This window comes from Netta rufina (genome assembly GCF_964035555.1).
Source record: "Netta rufina genome assembly, chromosome: 10".
NCBI lineage: Eukaryota > Metazoa > Chordata > Aves > Anseriformes > Anatidae > Netta > Netta rufina.
In genome coordinates, this window is record NC_140133.1 from 5,612,207 (window position 1) to 5,627,190 (window position 14,984).

Sequence of the window (14,984 nt, forward strand, 5' to 3'; positions counted from 1 at the left end):
CTGTTAGTGGATAGGGGTGGAGACAGGAATCCGTTGCACAGCCTGCGTCAGAGAATGTAGTCACACTACAGTATATCAAATTTAGCGTATGTACAAGTTATTGTTATTCTAAACTTACCTCAGACTTCAGCAATATTCACTGCCTGTTCTCCTGTCCTTAGTGACAGGAAAGCTGTCACTTGTTGTTAGCATATCAGACAGTTCCTGTTCTCAAAGGAGTAATAAATAAGCCTAGATTTAAAAAACAGAACTTGGGCAGAAAAAGAACAATGAGTAGGATGCCAAAATACAGTGAAAGACCACTTTATGGCATTGTCAGCATATCTCAAAACAAGAAAAGCTGAAAATCTCATAAGAGACTAGAGAGAATTCAGGATCAAGAAGGTTCCAACAATAAATTTTAAACTTTGAGAAAGAAATTCAAACATCTGTATTGTTAAAGAATTTCCCTGCTTTTTAATATCTTATTTGGCAAACACCAAAAGAGCTAAAGTAATCAAGCAAAAGGACAAAGTCTTAGCCAATATTCTCACTGCCTTCCTTTAATTAAATAAATAAATGAATTATTTAATTTCCTTTCCTAACATTCATTATGGACAGCTTTTTCACTTTTCCTCAACTCTCTTCTCTTCTGGGCCCACATTGGCCTTACATCCCCGTCTTAGTCCCCCACTGCACTGATACTAAAACGTACTGCCCAGCAGTAGCCTCTATTGCAGATCTAACTGCTCCACTGTACCACAGAGTCAGTGCCTTAATCTCACATGTCATTGCATAAATGTTGTTGTGGATAGTTTTGTTTGCAAAGCAGAACACTTTGTTGATAATATTGTTTCTTATTAAAAAAAAAAAAAAAAAAAAAAAGAGAGAGAAAAAGATACAGAGTGTACAGGGTATTTTTCTGGGTTTTCATTTGATCTCCCACCTACTTAATAGTGGCACCCTGATGACCCAAAAAAGAATGGAAAGTGCACATGACTTCCACATCCTCAGTATTACGTCACAAAAAGATGAAACAGCATATTATGTACAATGCAGAGGACTTGCATAAAAACGTCTTAACAAAACTGTGACTCCTTAAAAATTTGACAGATTCTGTATTCCAATGCAGAGAACAGTGGAAACAATGGTAGACTGATAGACGCAGGCTCATTTCATAATGAGGCACTTACTATGCAGTATGACATCAGCATGCTTAATTGTTTTTATATATATATATATATATATAAAAATTAAAACACAAAGATGTGTTTGTGGGAAAAGTGTATTTTTGGATTAAGACTTTCAATCCCAAAATTTTCAAGATGTGTCTACAAGAAAATATCTTTACCAGGGGAAAAATAAGATCTTGATACAGAAGGGTTTTCTAGTACTTCTTCAAGAATTGTCAAGAATTCCTGCCTACATCAATTATGCTATAATCACTATTCCTTATGAAATCAGTAATCCTGATCTAAGAAAATTCCTTCCTTGAATCTAATTATCTGCCAGAAAGTAACTTCCATAACTTGATGTTTCATCCTATCTAGGCTGAACCCATGCGATGATTTTAAATGTGTATTCTATACAAGGTGCTGGACTACTGAAAAACAAAACAAAACACTAAATGAGATATTGTGAACATAATTAACATCCGCCGCACCCAATTTAACTGGGTAAAGTTAGCCAGCCTGATCACATGAGGCAGACCCAGAGAACAAGTCTTTGGGCAGTACCCAAAGGAAACTGTGCAAGGAACCCTCTGGGGTCTCTTATTCATCATGCCATGATGTTCTTCTCTGCATCACAAAAACAATTAACCACTTCAAGACAAGAGGCAAACTCCTATCATAACTAATACTCCAAGAAGCTTGAAAACTAGAACCAAGATCAACTGGAAAGATAAACATGGGAAGCAAGGGTAAAATTTGCTTGCATTTTTTAAGTGCACACATCACAATAACAAAAAAGTGATCTAGGAACAAAAACTAAGCTTCCATAGTTTTTTGGGGAAGTTATTTTGCATTGTCTTAACCATGAGAAATGCTTTAAAACTACTGTCAAAAATCTGGAACCTTCAAAGTAAATTTCCAATGCCACTTTTTAAATTCCCTATTTTAATTTCAGTACCTGTGATAGTAACCTTTTGCAATACTGATGATGAAACTTACTCTATAGTTAATCACAACAATTCATACTTAGCTGAGATCCTTACTAAATAACCTACTCCGGGCTAATTTAGCAATTCTGGCACTAACTCTGGAATGAATGTAAAAATAGAAAAAAATAAAAAAAAAATCCAGAAAAGAAATGACCCCCACTTTTAAATAGTGATTATTTCATTCAGAGAACTGATTTAATGATAAATCCTTTTGTTCTAAATATAGCTTAGTTTCATCTTGTTTATCATCTCAAACATCTTCAGCAACAGCTGGAAATTCTGAAAGTGAAAGCACATTTGCAGAACTTTTGTTTCCATCCTCTTTAATCATGTTCTGGGCAAAAACATCAAAAATCTACACTTTCTTATGAGTTTTACAATATGTTAGTCATTTGCCAAGCTACTTTATGCTGACTGTTACTATGGGATGTTTAAAATAAATAAAGTATTAGACTGCTATTCATAATATTTCTAATCATTTAAAAATCATACATATTAACATGTCTTAATGCACAAATCAGGCTTGTTAGATACACATAGTTTAAATGCAAATGATGGCATCCAGGAGATAAAGACGAAACACAGTAGCAATCTAACAGAACTTAGTTCTCCAAGAAGCAATTCCATCCACTGTCAGTAGTGAACTTCAGCAGATTCTGAGGAACAGCTACATTGCTAGGTCAGTGAAATAACTTTGGTTCACATATCCAACAAGCTAGAAAGCAAACAACAGACATTTTCATTGTTCTGGAGGGAACGAGCAACTCAGCCTCTTCAAATTTTCTCATGATTCAATCAAATATGGTCCTGAATAAGGTTAGAGAAAACAGATAAAATTCTGTGCAAACAAAGCACCCTTTTGCCCTCCCGCACTGCTGTACTTACTTATCTACAGGTATCTCTGGGTGTAACTAGAAATAAAATTTGGCTTTATATTTTTCAAATTCTTAGGTAGGATTAGAAATCAATTTAGCAAGATACCATACTCTAACAAGCTTCTACTAAGCTTAAAATCTGAGATTTCATATAAAATTTTGTAGCTGAAATACTACTGTAGGGAAGAATGAACAGAAACTCCAAGTAAAACATATTCAAGATGAAAGGATAAACTCTTGAGTGTTATTTACTGTAGACATAAAGAAGTCAGAACCTAAACCTACCATGAGGAAATATGTGCGTTATGAAAGGCAGTAAATAGAAGTGGCTGCATTTTTCCACAAGCCCCCACATTAGATAGCACCACAAAGCACCAGGCCTAGGTAGTAAAACCTGTTTTTCTGACCACCCCTACTAGAAGATCTTGGTGTGAGTGTTAAAGCCTGTAATTAACATTTTTCTTTTCATAGTTCCTTTTTTTGGTGTAACAGATTGACTCTTTTGGTAGTCTGACATATGTTTCAAACCACCATGGTTGAGAAACATCAAAATATTCCCCTAGCATAAATATGAAGAACATATATCACTCTATTTGTATAGAGATAGCAACCTAAGCTGAAAGCCTCCCAAACTTCAGAATTGCTGCTGCACAACTGTGAATAGTTACAGCAGTTACACAACACCTCTGTTCAATAAATCTAAACAAACACACAAGTACTATGGACTTACAATGCAATATTATAACATAAAATCCTGTTTTATGCAATGTACTGTAATCACATCTTGTGTAAAAAGTTTAAGACCAGATCATAATTGGGCAGGGCTACTTTGTGCAAATATGAAATTCTCTGAAAAGTAATGTGCTTAAACTCAGTGGAAAAACACGAGACTCAATAAGAACATTTCCATCCCTCTCACTTATTCTATATAAGTCTTACAGGACAGCTAAAATTGTACGCAAAATCTCATGTTCAGAACTATAGAAACGCACACAGGTAAAGTCAGTTGAATTGTAGCTGGAAGTTCCCTACAAAAAAGGAATAGGATTCTGGCAGAAGGGAGTCTAAAATATGTCACAATCAAATTTGTGATAAAGAGGAAAGACACAATTCCCCCATGGAGATCATGGAATTATCATCACCAACGATCCGTAAAACAGTGTGAAGTTTCATGTTTTCCTCTCCTAATAGCTGTTACAAGACCTCAGACACATGCCTAATTTGAGGGCCTGGAATAAACTAATCCCAACTGTAAAGTCTGTACCAAAATGTCACCATTTCACTTACAGTTAAAATACTTTAAGAAAGTGATCATACAAATTCTAGAACAAAAGCAAGAGAAATATATCATTCCTGTTTTACTTACATTTCTTAAACCATTAAAAACAAACAAACAAACTAACAAAAACCTAGGGTTTTTACTGTAATATATATTCACGGTTATTTCATTTCAGCCTTTTAGTCTCACTGGGAAAACAGCAACTCATTTAGAGTTGGGCCCTCTATGTTCTGTATACTAAAACCACTGACTGACTTCAGTAGTTGTAGCAAGCCGCATACAGGACATTTCAAACACTGCACGTAGATGGCAAACCTGACCCTACTGAAACATCAGAACCTCCACTGACTTAAACGAAGCCGGGACTTCTTTTCTAGCCTCTATGCATCTTCCAATAAACTGACGTGACCTTTTTTTGATACAGTGGAATGTTCTCTGTATTTCTCCGTTTGGATATTGTCCAATATTTATCACAGTGTGTTATCTCATGTTATATATAGATTTTCTACATCACTGAGATAAGCAGGAAGTCTTTCCATAACATAGGGTTAATACGTTACCTGCGCACACATATGCCCTCCAAGTATGTGCACAACAATACATATACATTCATCACGGCATTCATCAAGCACACTTGTGCCTGAACATACATACAGAAAGCTACGTAAGCTTTGTGTTTTTTAAATTGCTAATTATCAACCAGCAGAGTAGACTTTGGGATTCATAGACTTGAATTCATAGACTTTGTCCTGAATGTGCAGACTGCATGGCATGAAGGTGATCTGCTTAGTCATGAGGGAAGGGGGTGGCTTATGCAAGTCCACAAAGCATCATCTGGTAGTTGATTCCAGAAACATACAACCTGGTTTTTGAGGTAGTTACCTATCTTCCTCCTTTCTAAGTAGGATTTCTTTTGCCTATTTACAGTGAAGGCCAGTGAAACAGCAATAGATAGTAAGGTGCTGCTTGGAAATCTTCTTTTGCTGAAAGTTACCACATTTGTTGTAACAAATACACCTTAGTTTTTTCCATTTGTAATTATACAGTTTAGAATCTGTTACCAATGTAAGAATCTGTTACTGTTATGAGCATAAATTGAAACACTGAAAGTGTAAATTACAATTTTTGCATCAATCTCACTACTATATTGTGTCTCCATTGCAAATATGTAACTATTTGCATTCTCGTTTCATAGATCACATGGTATTAAGGACAGGGAAAACCTTTTTGTTTGACTGAGTACCAAATGGCCCAAGCTTTGACCGGGCTGCTAGGCATTACTTCAATACAGGTAATTAAAAATATCTATGTAGTTCATATATCACAAATCTTAATTGGAGAATGATGCAATTGTTTAGTTCAATTCAGTTCAAGCACTCAATTCCTGAGTGGTTCAGGAGTGGAGAAACAGACCAAATAATATGCTGGAAGGTGAGTTCAAAAGGGGGAAGAAAGTTTGAGTGTGATCAAGTTGTCTTAAGTTCTGTGAAAGCTTTGAGATATGCAGACTGCAGATTAGGCCTTGCCTTTTTTTTTTTTTCCCCTCCTGAATTAAAAAAAAAAAAAAAAAAGCAAAAGATTTAGGTTTATATTTCTCTTGTCGTGTGAGAGGAGTGAAAAATAACAACTTAAAAAGACAAACTATATTTCATTTAAAAAAAAAGAAGAAAAAAAACGACACCACTGGGCCAAGGTGGTGGTGTGGAACTGGTGAGAGAAACGCAAGAAGTTTATCATTTAATGTAGGATTCAATTTATGTTTCATGCTCATGGGAATCTGAATATCTGAAGACAAATCTTACGGCTCTTTCATTTTTGTTCAGTCTTGGGAAAGCCTCTGCAGGCAAAAAAAAGAGGTGGCAGTAGGGATTTTTTCCAAGTGATCCATAGCAGTTAAATTAAATCCTTAAGAACTGACCTGCTACTGGGAAATCCCAGCTTCTGTTTGTGGCATGGGTACGCAGGACTTGAGTATAACAATGCTCTCTTGCTTTGTGTTATTTCTAACTTTTTCTTTTGTCAGGCCACAAAAAGTTAACTGACACACAGTGAACACTTGCTGTAAAGTACATGAAAAATAGATCCCTAACATTAAAAAATATAGATCATTATGGAAACACAGTACAGAGTAATTAGCACTCATCTAATATGATGCTAAGTTGGGACAGAGTCTGTTATTAAATAAGTCTACCAGTGATTTAAAAATGAAACTAATAACAACTAATGGAGAGTGTTGTGTCCATGACTTCAAAAGTACCCACTGTAGAGAACTTATAATTGTATTTTAATTTCTCTTGAGTAACTGCACTGGAAACTGTTTTACTGTATGCCAGAAGATAGTATCGGGATAATTCTTGTGACAAAAAAAAAAAAAAAAAGTAAAAATCCTCAAATTCCAAATATCAAATATGCATAACTAACAATTCACATTTAGGCTACAAAAACTGGCTAGTAAATATATTTGATGCCACTCTGAACAGAACATACATGTAAAACAAAAGGAAGCCTCAGAAATCAAGACGGAAAAAACCTATGATAGATACGTTTCATTATTTAATCCATCATTTCACAAGGCAGTTTTCTTTCTACTTTTAAACTTTTTCCTGTTTTTTCCATATAACTTTCTTCAAAATTCATTTTATGAGCCACTGCTAGAAGTACTAAATTACAGTGCTAGTAATTGATGTGGGACCTAAATTTGTTTTATTGATTTAGAAATGGACTTATGGATGTCTCCAAAAATTCACAGAAAAGAGACGGACATAGAAACAGTATTGATACTGGATGTTTTTAATCAGTATCATAGGGAAAGCTAAAAGAGGCATAGCTTCAATGTTCATCAGCTAATTTCTAATATCTTGCCACCTTCATTTTTTTGTGATATTTCACTATATGAAATATAAATGCATTTTGGAGGAGAAAAAATTATTTGTGTAATGACCATATTGTAATGGAAGTTTCATTGAGTGCTGACGTGTAATAAGTTGTAATGTCCAGGAACCTGACACGGAGGCATTGCTAAGAAACACATACTATCTTTAGTTAGTTAATGAGATATTTTACAAAACTGATGCCTAAGAACATTCAAATTCAAGTACTGCCTGTGTAAAAAAAACCTTTGAAGTACATTTATGATTGGTTATCATTCAAACTCCATGCCAATTACTTTTTCAATTTTCTCTCCCCTTGACAAGTTCATGCTTATATTGCACCACATGCCTTAACACACTGCTTAGACAGATTTCTTTTAATCTTATAATTAAATCTCTACACAATTTTTGAAGCTATTTTTTGTGACAGCCAAAAGAATAATGATGTCAAACACCACTTCACACAATAAATTTTGATATTAATGGGAGCACAACAGAGGAAAGTTCACTCCCATGGACAGCACTGAGTATCATATGTCATACATGGTGTACACTGGAAAATTTTAGTTAACTAGTAACAAACTATAGTAACGTTTTAAAAGCTAAATTACTGATTAAATTATGGAATAGTTGCTACCAGCAATGTACATATTTATATATTTTTGTTTTGGCTACTCATTTTTAAGTGGAACGCTACAACCATGTTCCACAGCAAAAGCTTGTTCAGAGATGGGGCAGCAGGTCACGACTACCAGGCTAGCCCACGGCCTCAGGTATTTCGGGGAGAGCTGTAATCGATCCTTCTGATTTAAAGGAACCCAGAGCCCACAGCACGTGGAGAAATTGATAATTTCCTGAGCTTTCCATCAGAGCAAATACCAGTCTTACGTCACTGATTATTAATAAATACATCACTGTTAAGTCAGCATTGTATGGTCATGTGTACACAGTGCCGTGAAGTTACAACACCACAGGAACTTGCACTCTCCAGTTGTAGAATACCCTGGAGAGAAATGACACCAGGAAGATTACAAAATGCTCCTGCGAACCTGAGGCATGCCATCAAGACATAACACATTTCAACACAGCATCTCGGCTGTTGCAGGCTCAGGAAGGCTCCCTGACTTTCTGCGGTTGAGAAATAAATAATAAAAAGAAGAAAAACCCAAACCGCCAACCAACGCTCTTCATTCATTACGCGAACGGGGCCAGGTGAGCGCCAGCAGCTCCCCGGCCGCCCCGCTCTCCTCTCGCAGCACCGGGCTGCGCCCTGCCCGCGGTGCCCCCATCCCGGCGGGCAGCGGATGGCCCCTGGGCCCCCCCCGAGGGGGCGGCAGCCCCCGGACCCCAAACCCCAGCCCCCGGACCCCGAGCCCGGCAAGGCGCACCTGGAGCCCCGGCGCCGGGCTCCCCGTGCCCGCCCCGTGCCGTCCCCTCAGGCGGCCCCCACCGGCAGCGGAGCCGTGTCCCGGCAGCCCCCCCGACCCCCCCGGACCGTGCCCCGCGTTCCCGAACTCCCCCTCCTCGCCCCTCAGCCCCGGGAGCACCCCTGGGAGCCCGCTCGCCCTCGAAGCCCGCCCGGTCCCCGAGCATCCCCGGCGGCTCGGTTCCCCCCGCCCCGGGGCCGAGCCCGAGCCCTGTCCCCACGCCGGGACTGCTCCGCTCCCGCCCCAGGCGCTTCCCCTCAGCCCCTCCTCGCCCCCAGCCGCGGCGCCCCTCAGGAGCCCGCGGCTCCCCCCTGAGCCCGCGGCTGTCCCCGCGCCCCCCTCACCTCAGGGGAAGGTTCCTCCCCTCCCCCGGTAGCCCGCACTGACCTGGTGCTGTCAAGTCTCAGCCGGGGACACTGTTCCCTTCCAGCGGGATAAACTCCCCGGCCCGGCCCATCCTACCGGCCAGGCGCCGCCTCCCCCGCCGCTGCGCCGCCCCCCGCCGGCCCACCCGGCCGTCGCCCAGGGGCGAGCCGACGCCGCGGGCCGGGGCTCAGGGAGCTGCGCGGGTCGGGGCTGGAGCCGCGGCCGGTGGCGGGCTCCGGGGAGGGGCAGGGGCTGAGGTGCGGGGCTCGGCTGCGGCCGCCGGGGCGGGCGAGCACCCAGAGGGACGGGAGAGGTGGTGGACGCGGAGAGGGAACGGGTCAGTGAGGGTGAGGAGGAGGAGGAGGAGGAGGAGGAGGCGCGCCTTCCCCTTCCCCTGCCCTTCCCCGTCAGACCCCGTCCGTTCACCCGAGCCGGTTCCCTCCGGGTCCGTGCCCGTTAAGCCAAATCACAAGCGTGTACCTTGCGTGAGGGCAGACCGCGGGCCCTGGAGTGGATCTGGAATTTGATCTCTGCTCCCTGTAATCTCCTGTAACTGAAAATTTAGTTTTTCCGGCTGCTAACTGCTTTCTCTTTTGCATTCCCATTCTCCTCCAGCTAACTCCTCTCTGCGCTGCGGGTAGTTGCTTTGGTCACCTCACGTCAGTTTGCATCCTACTGTGGCAGGAGTAAATGCTTTTCTGAAAAGATTCTTAGCAGTAACGGAGGTAAATGAAATTCTTTTTTCCCCCACTTTTTTTAGCTACAGACCCCCCCCTCCCCTTGCCTCTCAGGCATGCAGAGAGAAGCGGTATAGACTATGCTCAGTAAGTCTCAAGACAGAGCAAGTTCAAACAAGCATGTCACCTCCTTCCATTTCACCCTTAGATTCTTTTAAATAGAAGTTAGATGTTAAAAGTAAGTCATAAGATCAACAACCTTCTTCAGAGAGTCATCTTGTAAGTCAAGATGCCCCAGGATACAACAGTTTATCTTTAAAAACCCTTGATCTATTGGACATCATTAGAAGATTCAGAGGATCCTAAATTTGCCTCATTATGGTTCTTAGTCATCAGGCATTTTGAAAGAGAGTCTCCGTTTGCTTTATTATTTGTATACTGAAGGCAATTTATAGATTAGAGTTGAATACGTCAAAATACCTGGTTGACTTATAGATACTAACATTGCCTACAGCTTTTTGTTTATGAGAACAATCTCTGTAGAGGCTTGAAGCCTCGTGTTAATTTTTATGAGAATTATCTATTTGTATGGGCTTGAAGCAAGCATTACTTCTGCCTTGACATATAAAGGATTTTTTTTTCTATTTTCCTTCCATCTGGAATTTTTTAGCTCTAGAAAAGTGGAAATCTTTTGTTTGTTTTCTTCATTATATTTTTTTTTTTTTTTTTTTAATTAGGCTTACTGCAGTAATACCTATTCAGTAGTACGCTGACTCAGAATTAGAAGCCAGGGACTGAAAACAAGTAAAACAAAACCTCAGAATTAGCTCAAGATGCCATGGATGAATAAACAGGCAAATGTGGGTAAAAATAATATACCAATAAAAGAGGTTTAAATACCTATTTTAATACTATTTCTAACCACTTTACAACAATATCTTATGTAAAGTTTCAATAGGATATTAAAAGAAGGATCTTAGCTGGACACCTCCACAGAGTTCAAATTTAGCTCTGCTGAGAACAGAAACAACACTGTTCTCTGTGCAAACTACTGGAGAATATACCCCCTTAATTTGTCTGATTAACAGAGGAGCTCTTCAAAAACTCAGGACTTTAAAATGCACATTTTAAAAAACTCCATGAAACTGGGAGCATTCCAGAAAATGGCAGGTATTAATAAACATCTGATTGTGAATATAAAGTCAGACTTTGATGCTAGACTTTTAATAAGGTCATGAGTAAAGCAGGAAAAAAAAACATACTTTAGATTTTACTTTTAATTGTAATAAAATTGCATGCACACATAAATAATACTTTTAATTAAATTCCATGTGTGGAATAAAGACATATCCAACTCAGCCCAAAGAAATCAACCAAACCGAGCTTTCAGAGAATTGTTACAAATACTATACAATTTTCTTTAAGTTATAAGCATTGTGCTGTTTTAACAAGTTCATCCTTTGAAAAGAATTTGTAGGATATAAAGCAGAAATGTAATATTGGCTTATTATGTACAAATTACTTAGGTTTTGTAAATATGCATTTTAACAGATTGAGACAGGAAAGGAAAAATAAATTACTTAATCTGATTTCCTGCTTAACAGCTTTTTATGTAGTGTTTGGTGCCCTGTATCTTTTAGAAAGACAGCTAATATTAATTTGAAGATTCAAGGGAAGAATTCTTAAATTTTCTTTGGTAGTCAAAAATACACCTTATTTATTATTTGAATTAATCTGGCTTTTTTTTTATCAACAAAGGTCATTTTTTTCACTCATGGAAGATAGAAAGCCAATTGTTTTTGTGTTGCTGATGAAAGCAGGCTACAAATACATTATCTTTTCTAAAATTAATTCTAGATTTTCTTTTTTCAGTAATGAAATGGTAATAATAAAGAGATCTCTTTATCAATTTCTCATGCGGCTTTTGTTTGCATCGTTTGACTGCAGGCTTTTGATTATGGCGACTGTCTGCCCTGCTATCTGAACGAATTCCCAGGTTTGGCTGGGACCTTAAGCATTATGAAACAAGAATGAAATGTCAGGCTCAGGCCTTCCTGAATCACGGGCAATTCTTCCCTAAATTCAGAGGCAAGTTGCAAAGGGCCTCAACATCAGTTCTGATTTTAAAGTCAGATGACAACTTGTCTTCAGAAAAGATCAATTTTACTTTATTTTTCTTACTGGTTCTAAAAGGATTAATTAGTTCTTTTCACATGGAAGAAATGGTAAATCTTTTGAAGTTTGATGCATCTGAAAAAAAGATTTTATTCCTGTGGTGTGTGTATACTATTTATTCATTTTAATTATTAAGAAAAGTTGAAGCAGATTGACTTGAATTATACAGCAAAAATAGTCCCATTGAAATGAGAAAGAGTACTTTTGGAATCTTGGGATGGATAAGGGTATGGCCCAAATAGTCTGTCTTAAACAATTTTATTTTTCTTTCCAATCTTAATGAAGGAATTTTTGTGCAACTGATTCTAAGGTATGCCAGGTAGGTCTTGAAAAGGGTAGAAATCTTTTAAGGATACGGAGGTGAAAAATGTATACGCCTTCCTGTCTCTGCAAATATACTAGTTTCAAATTTACTTAATTATTTTGATGTTTCCATTGTGTCTATGCTTTAGGTCTCCAGGTGCATTACAGAAGTTTAAAATCACAAATCACACAGTGTGTCCCATCTCGGTATACTGGAAAGAATGAAAAATTATCTAGCCAAGCGTAACATCTAGAGGGCAATCTCATACTCCAGCAGTGTGACTATAAATCTAGCAGTCAGAACAGTTCTGGCTGTGTAAATTGCATTGTTTTAAAGTAAAGGGGTTTAAGAAAGCTATGAAACTATTGTATTGCTGCATTTTTTACAGTTACCCTGTCTTCTTTATCTTGGGTTATGTATTTTTTCAATTTACATAGCTGCTGTTCATTTATTGATAACAAGAATTTTGCATTAGCATATCTTATTCTCTCTTTACTGGCAGTTTTTGGTCTTCTGGGAAGATATGTTTGCAATAAGTATTTCATAATATTCTGCCACATGCCTATCTTCAATTTTCACATTCTTTCTATATGCAGTTTTACTTGAAGGAAATCAGGAGTTTAAACTGCAATCAGTGGAGTTTTATATGGAAATAATAAGTGATGGTGGAAGACTATTCCCTTGGTATGATTCCAGACTCTCTTTGGAGATCACCCTACAGTATTGTTATACTGCATTTTAGCATGCTGTGCCTTGGATCCAGCAAAAGTGATAGGACTAGGCATAATGCAGATTTTTTGTAGATAACTATTGAGCGGGTCAAAACAAGAACCCTTTTAACTAAAAATGATCCTCCTTTTCCTGAACCTTGAAGCTCAGATAAAAAGAGATCAAAATCCAAATCATGCCTGCTTTAAATTCTGTAAAGCCAAGATCACACCAGGCTGCCTACCTCTAATTATAATGGTTTATTCATTATCTTTGGTCTTTCCCCAACTCTCAACTTCTCCGATTTCTTTCTGTCTTGAAGAGAATAAGTTTTCTCTGGGATTGTCTGGTTCTTCTGTAATAGGATATTGTCTTCATGTTATAGTCCATTCTGATCAGGTGGATCTAAATTTTGTATCACACGCAGATTTCAGACAAAAGAATGTAGTAATAAAGAGCTCAAGCATATACTGCTATCCATCAGATCTTCTAATACATCAGAAATTTATTTCTGAAGGAATCATTTTAAAGCAACAAAAAGTTTGTGGTCATTTTAAGTTTCTATTAAAAACACCATTTTATCCTAATTTGTTGTGTGATTAAGTTAAGAGAGATTTATGAATCTAAGTCATTAAACTTTCAAAACTGAGATTTCTACAGTTGAACTTGTTTAGACATCTTAAATTAGTAGCTGATGCAACCAAGATTTACAGTTGTGCTAATATAAGATGGGAAGAGGGTGGCTGGTCTTGTGGTTAAAGCATGGGACTAGCTGCTGAGAGGTCTATGTTCTATTCCTGGTTGTGTCACTGACTTCCTGTGGGTCACTGGCTAAGTCACTTAGCTGTGGCTCATTTTGCTCATATATAAAATGTGAATAATACTTTTATTACTAAAGTAAGTCATTAGTATTTATACAATTGTTTATGCTCATTAATGGACTTGGTATATAACTGTTTCAGCAGATCAAACCCCATATTTCTAATGTTCATGTAGTTTGCTACGTCTTCTCACACAGCAGTTCATTGATTCCAGTAAAGACAACTGAAAACTCCTAAGTCCAAAATTTAACTTAAAGCATCTAGAGAACATTGCTTCCAGCTTCAAAATGAACATTTGTTCAGGAAGAGAATTTAATAATCTCTTTAAGAGTGTGAGAAAGTTAGTTTTTGTGATATTTACTCCCTCATAATTGTTAAAAAAGAATTAACTCCCCCCCTCCTATTGTTTCTTTTGGAGGATTGTGTGAAGATCGCTTGGCACTTCCATTTCCTATGACCTTTGTCCTGTTTTATAGTTTTTATACATTGTTGTGATGGAATTAATTTGAAATACTATTTTTAAAATCCCTGCTTTTTACATATTTTACCCCAGTCTCCAGGGTGCTCCAGATAGATGTCAGAAATACTATCGCTCAAATAAATGAGGATTCTGTAGGAAAACAGTATACACTGCAACTGCCAAATCCCAGTGAAAGTCATTGAATCAAGAGCATCTCCCAGTATACTGTCCAGCCTTAAGGATTAGTTTCTCAGAATTTCAGTCACTGTGGGACAGACCTCACAGTGATGTTACCACAACTTTGATTTCCATTACTGAGAGAAACTCTAGAGGATTTTAAATTGAGGAGAATTGAGATGATCTGTCTTTTTCAAATGGCTGGTAGATCAGGTTTATATACTTGCATACTTACAAACATAAGGCAGATGTACATCATAAAGTCTAAAAGAGAATTAGGTGTTCAGACAATTATAGAGAGTTAATTATCTTAAATTAAATATCTTCATTAGTCTTTGCAGTAATAGGTTGCATATCTTCCAATAACAAAACCAAAGGCTAAAAAGCAGGGTTATTTTGTCTTTTTAGTTAATATATATTAATATAGTGCTAAGCATCCTAAAATTATACAACTTTATTAATGTTATTTCTAAAAGAATCACCAGAAGGAGTAGCAAACCAATAAAATGTAATCACACTTTTCTTGCATCTCACAAAATATATTGCAAGGGCTTTTTTCTTATTTCATGAAAGTTGTGACCTCCTTGGTATACTCCAACAAAATAAGCTCACACACAACTCTGACTGCTAACTTTTACACATGGATTCACAATCACTGTGAGACTCCTGACGGTAGCATAGTGAAGAAGTACATAAATATTTGTA

The 14,984-nt window shown here is 38.1% G+C and overlaps 1 protein-coding gene and 1 long non-coding RNA gene across 4 annotated transcripts in view; one reads left to right on the top strand and one right to left on the bottom strand.

The window, feature by feature from the left end:
• The window catches only part of PPARG (peroxisome proliferator activated receptor gamma), a 61,017-nt gene extending 51,925 nt beyond the window's left edge, over nucleotides 1-9,092 (bottom strand). For 2 of the 3 annotated variants that reach the window (XM_084293020.1, XM_084293018.1), the window contains exon 1: nucleotides 8,979-9,092. The gene's annotated coding sequence lies outside the window, so the exon portion shown is untranslated. Of the gene's footprint in view, nucleotides 1-8,935; nucleotides 8,958-8,978 lie in introns of those variants that run through there. The other variant, XM_084293019.1, reaches the window with a different exon arrangement.
• Nucleotides 8,259-13,295, top strand: LOC311213172. Its single transcript, XR_014618736.1, has 3 exons — nucleotides 8,259-8,376; nucleotides 9,573-9,682; nucleotides 12,710-13,295. It is a non-coding gene; the product is annotated as an uncharacterized lncRNA (long non-coding RNA).
• The last annotated feature ends 1,689 nt before the right edge of the window (nucleotides 13,296-14,984 follow it).